Here is a 6,542-nt window from a genome sequence, read left to right as displayed (position 1 = left end):
GGTTCAAGGTCCGGCCTCGAGCACCCGCATATTGATAAAGAGCAACCGGTTAGAGGTCTGACCTCCGTTATTTGATACTTGTGATTGGCTACTTGGCTAATTCTGGTAACGTCAGTTCGAGGTTCGACCTCCGTACTATCAGATTCTACTGATTAGGGTTGACGTTCTGGTTCGATGTTCAACCTTCTTAGGTTCTCATATGTAGTTCTCTTTAGTATAATTGTTTTGTATACACATCGAGCTTATGGGGGCCCGTTCAAATTTTTTATTTAAACTTAAGCACGAGTGTACCTTCTAGGCTTATGAGGGGCTATTTAAGTGTAGTTAACTTATAGATTACTTTAGTTGGCTCTTTCTACACTCAGGTGCATTCCATTATTACTTATACTTCCGTCTTGACCTTTGTTTCTGTTATTCCTTCTTTCATATTGCTTTTACTTTTCAAGTTCAGTCGCCCTATGATGCCTTCTTGGTACCTGTTGTTTGGTACTCATGACACGCTCTGCATCTATTTTTGTGATGCAGGCCCGAGACCAGTAGCCATCATTGATCGAGTTTGGATCAGTCTGATCTGTAGACGAGGGTGAGCACACAACGTTTTGTATTATTAAAGTCCCATCTTTGTATATATATAGACTTGTCTTTTACCGTTCGAGACTATACAGTTTCTGTGGTCCACTTTTGGGACTTGTACTCATTTTGTTGGTAGCTCTGTACTAGTGAATTCTATGTTATGGGAGGGATCTTTATTTGTACATATGTTTTGGTCTGCTTTCGTTTGTTTATATTGTTATCTTAAATTTTTCCTACTCTTGTTTAGTTTCTACCCTCAGACCCGTTACTTGTTGTTTCGGGTTGACTTACCTACTGGTGGATTATAGTAGGTGGTATCATGACTCGAGAAATCGGATTGTGACACTCCATCACCACTTATTTCCTAATGATATCAACTATATTTTGTATATCCTAATATCTAGTACCGGAAATTCTGATAAAGTTATCTGCATTATATAAGTTCTGGAAAGTATGAGGTAAGATCTAGTTATCAACTAGCAAAAAGCGTAGCTAATAACACTGACCATGGAACTGAAAAACCTCAAGCCAGTGGCCAATCTTTCCGAAAATATTTTTGGACTTTCTTATGGTCACTTAAAATAAAAAACAAATACAACCAATTCCTCAGAAAATGCATTCTTAATGTCCTTCCTGTTTGTGCAAATATTTCTAAGAGATTGCATCAACATTGTGATGTTTGTAGGGTCTGTGGCTTAGAATCTGAAACAGTGGGTCATATGTTTTTTAGTTGCCCAAAAGCACAACTTGTATGAAAGTTGGCCCCCATTAATTGGCATAATTTAGAAAATGTTATGAATTTTTCAATATGATGGAATAACTTATTTTGTAATACATGTCAATATCCAGAGTCCATTAAACTACTAAGATTAAGTGTCTTTCTTTTATGGCAAATGTGGAAAGCGAGAAGTTCATTATGCTTTAATGGTCGTACATATGAACCTAATGACGTTGTTAATAAAGCTTTGTTTGATTTACATGAAACTGACGATGTTGTGAATAAATCAGCAGTTGTGAATCCTATGCCAAACAAGATTTATGATGTAACATTACTTTGGCCCGAGAGGGGGTTGTTGTTTTCATGATGCAGGGCTACAACTGGAGAAGGAAAAAGCAAGCATCAGAATGGCGGCTATAGATAGCTGTGGACATTTGCTTCATGCCTTTGGTACCCCTATTCAATTTGTAGGGATGTCCATAACTGTTGAAACACTAGCAATTCGGGAAGCTATGGAAAGAGCACTACAAAAGAGTTGGCCAAAGGTTCACATACGATCAAATGCAAAGAATGTCATACAAATTAAATGTTGCAAAAGAAGTTGATAACATGTTGGGAATAGAGACCATTTGCGAGGATGTCTGGCTATTGATGAAATCTTTTGAAGAAATCGAGATTATATATATTCCTCGAACATGGAATGTATTAGCATAGCCCATAATCTAGCGAAAATAAAATTAGTTTGATGAATTTTTTTTTTAGTGAATTAACTTCAAAGACATTTTGTGGCCAATAGGTTACATAGAATATTTTGTATCAATTTCAATAGTTTAAAAGTATTTTGGTCCGAAATGAGATGGTATGTTTTCCTCTGGTCAGATACACACTGAAAAGCCTCAAGTCAGCTTATCCTAATCCAATATCACCTTTTCACCATCTGTTTGAGTAGTCATGTTACCTGGCTCGATGGATAGCCACATACAATGGCTCTTTCACACACACTATGAAATTAGTAGCATTCGTGTAGATGGCAACGATGCCTTGGCAACTTATAGTGCTATTCGTGCAGCTCGCAAAATGGCAATTAAGGAACAAAGGCCAATATTAGTAGAGGTAAAAACTCATATTAGAGTTCAAGTTACAACACAGTGTTGCAAAATCTGGAGTACTGAATGTTGAAATTGTTAAACATAAATCACTCTTAAAACTGCTAGACTTGACATTCTTTTAGGCCATGACATATAGAGTGCTCACCACTCAACATCTGATGATTCAACCAAGTATCGACCCATTGAGGAAATCGAATACTGGAAAACAGCAAAAAGTCCAATATCAGATGAAGATCAATGTTGTTCTGCCAATATTGAACCTGTTTTCTGATGTCTCTACGAAGTTTGGATTCATTTTTATCATTCCACCAGCCATTTCCTTGAAATATATTTGCTGAATTTTGATATTGGACTTTTTGCTGCTTTCCAGTATTCGATTTCCTCAACGGGTTGATACTTGGTTGAATCATCAGATGTTGAGTGGTGAGCTACTCTATATATCATGGCCTAAAAGAATGTCAAGTCTAGCAGTTTTAAGAGTGATTTATGTTTAACAATTTCAATATTCAGTACTCCAGATTTTGCAACACTGCGTTGTAACTTGAACTCTGATATGAATTTTTACCTCTACTAATATTGGCCTTTGTTCCTTAATTGCCATTTTGCGAGCTGCACGAATAGCACTATAAGTTGCCAAGGCATCGTTGCCATCTAGACGAATGCTTCTAACATCTCCAAAAGAAGTGATTGCGCAAGCCTTTTTTTTTTCCATTTTGAGGGAATAAGCAACGCCACGGCCTGAGGAATCTGTGTCCTGAGGAAAATGGAATTTGGAGCAGAAAATTGTTTAGATGGAATATCCTGAATCTTAAGGGAAAATGCTATAAACTTTGAGATTCTTACGCTATTGGCTAAGAAGCGGTTAAGTAATTGTGCTCATTCGAACCATGGTGGCAGGGCATTTGCCTTCCTTTCCCATAATCAAACAATTGATTGGCAACCTGAAAGCGCGCCATAATATGACTCCTACTAAATTCCCTGTAGTGCAATGTACAACATGTTGAATTACATCATTTCCCGGTTGTACGATCATGAAACTATATTGTCAAAATCTAGCAGAACAAACATAAGCAAAAAGACTTTGCGTTCAATGTTTTAATCTGCTAATGCCAAATGTGTTCTACTCGATCATCTCAAAGACAAAAACAACTATTGAGCGGTTGTTGCTTAGAGTGTAATACATATATGGTGTGTTGAATTTGATAAACAGCGACAAAACAAATACTTCTAAAACATGATACAAGTTATGCATGGTTTGTTACCTGAATAAATATAGCTTCTTCTCCAGTAGTAAACATTGTTCTTTCAATGATAAAAGTAAACCAACAAGTGTTTGGAATTGGCTAATTGGTTTTTTACTAGCAATTTTAAGAGTTTGTTTACAATCCCATCATATTAATATGAAGTAAAATTCCAATTCTTGTTCCCTAAGTTTTTATTTTTATATTTTCTTGATGCTCTACTCATCAAGAACTAGATGGAATTGAGACACTACAAAAGGAAACTATATATATATAGACTAAAGTAAACTTTTTGAAAAAAAAAATGAAAAAATCTCATAACCTAAGTGATCACCCAAGTTTAGGAAATTGCCATGAAATATCATTTATGTTTCATTTAGGATTAAAATATACTCAACTATCACTATTTTCCTCCAAAAATATTTGTCACTTCAAAAACCTCACTCTCTCCTGTATGGCAATTGGCATGCATGACATGTCATTAAAGTCTTTTTTTTTTTTAATAATAGACTAATTTGATTCATTAAACTAATTAACTAAAATAATGATCATATTATTTTTTTGAAAAAACATATATATGTTAGTTTATTAAGAACAAATTTTCATACTTAAGAATCTTTTATCATAATTATTTTTTTTATTTTTTTATGCTATGAAAAATAGTTTCTTGTTACTATAATGTCATCAAATTTGAATACTTATAAACACATATATTAAAAAAATATTAATTTATAAATCATCCATGAATGTCAACTTACATCAATTAATCATATAATATATAATGGATCAACTATCAATAATATAAAGGTCGCTTAACTATTAAAAAAGAATTAATTTGGTACTTTGAAACATACGATATCTTTTTTTGAAAAGAAAATAGAAAGTGAATAATATTTATATTAGAAAATAAAATTTTGATCTTTATTTACCAATCTAATAATTTCATATAATATGTACAATAGTGAATTAAAATAGGCAATTACATTAATTATTACTTGTATTTCATGAATTTGGGATGAGATATATATTGGTGTTTAATTGTATGATAAATTACATTATAATATAATACAACCATAAAAGAGTAACAATAAAAAATTAAATAAAAAAAGTTAAATAATAATCTTCTCTTTCTTACCAACTCTTTTATCAACTTACAAATTTATTTGAATATTTTTTATTTAAAAAAATTGCTTAAAATTTTCAAATAATTTACTCAGGGATTTTGAAAATTACCAAGTATAATTGCACACAGAAAAAGAGCAATTTTTACATAAAACAAACATAAAAATTATATTAGTATGTTATAGCTATAGTTTACATAATTGCGCTCCATAGCAAATTTTATGTTTGCGATGGAGCTTTTGATATGTGTAATTTGCTAGTTACATCTAATTTTATAAAAATTGTGCATTTTTGTATAAATTCATTTATACGTTGTAATTTGTATAATAAGATCTGTATTTGTATAATTATGAGTGTATATGAAAAAATATATGTATTTGTATTTGTATATACACTTTTCTCTCGCTTTATACAAATACAAACACATTTCATACATTTGTATACCGGATGAGTAATTCTATACCTAAAATGACTAATTATATACCGAATCAGGTGACAAAAAATGGGGTGTTTGCTGCGAATTACAAATAAAATAAACTATGACTATAACATTTGATTTGAATTAATAATTTATTATTTCATACAATTTTTCCAAAAAAAAAATTCATTGAATTTTGTTTGGTAAAAAAATATGAAGGAATTAGTTTTTTAATTTTTTTTTATAATCTTCATAAATTCCCATGTAATTTATATATTTGTTTTGTAAAGACATAAGTTTGATGAATAAAATAGGTCTATTATTTTTTAAAATTATAATTTAATAACATGACATATCAATTAGAATAGAAGGAGACTTTTGAGATATTTAGTATTTATTTTTTTGGATAAAATATAGTAATAAAATTATTCACTTTCTATTTTTTTTTTCAAGAAAATGTTATTGTAAACATGAATTTCAAAATACACAATTAATTTTATTGTAAACAGTAGTTAATTGACATTTAATATTATCGATTCATTATAAAATATAGTGGAAAGGGTTAAAATTGCCCTTAACGTATTTCAAATGGTTCAAAAATACCCTCCTTTCACCTTTTGATTTAAAAATGCCCTCAACGTTTTTTAAGGTTTAAAATTGCCCTTTTTAAAAGTCGATTGACATGGCAAATATGACATGGATTTCTTTACCCATTTCAAAATATATGACCCACTTAGTCTAAAAAACTATTTCGAAAAAATTTGATCCGGATCGTTTTTCGATCTTTATTTCCATTAGCTCTAGTTCTCTTCTTTCTTCTCCCTCAATTCATATGTCCTTCATTCTCTAGTTAATTCCACGAAGAAAAAGATGGAAGAACCACATCAAGATTTGTCAAGTTGATGTTTTTGTACATGGCTGCACTACAAACCTAAAGGCCGACACAACAAAGTTCAACAATAAGCAACCACAACATCATAAAGACAAACAAAAAGTTCAGTTGCAAGATTGTGTACCTTCTTAATTTTGATGTTCAGCCTATCATCAGTTCCGATTGCAAGAACGGCATCCACAACCTTTGATGACAGAGTTGTAGCAGCAGACTTTTCTTCTCTTCCAAATTAACTTTTTGCCTCTATGCTAACATCCAGTTCTTTTACCTTATCGATTGCCTACATAATCAATACCAAATTACTCAATAAACACTGCACCCTACTGTCCGATTATAGCCAAAAAGGGCAAGACAAAAAGGAACAAGCAACCAAGAGGAGCAAAAATGTTGTGTAAATGGGTTTGTGGGTGAGTTTGAATTTTTATAACATAGATTGGTCGGGTCGTTGGGCTGGATTTAAAAAAGATAG

The 6,542-nt window shown here is 31.8% G+C and overlaps 1 pseudogene; it reads right to left on the bottom strand.

Moving 5' to 3' along the window:
- Positions 1-2,410: 2,410 nt before the first annotated feature.
- Positions 2,411-3,433, bottom strand: LOC114076916 (annotated as a pseudogene).
- Between the last annotated feature and the right edge of the window lie 3,109 nt (positions 3,434-6,542).

The sequence above is a fragment of the Solanum pennellii genome, chromosome 4 (genome assembly GCF_001406875.1).
Source record: "Solanum pennellii chromosome 4, SPENNV200".
In the NCBI taxonomy this organism is placed as follows: Eukaryota; Viridiplantae; Streptophyta; class Magnoliopsida; order Solanales; family Solanaceae; genus Solanum; species Solanum pennellii.
This window is presented reverse-complemented; position numbering and strand designations above follow the sequence as displayed.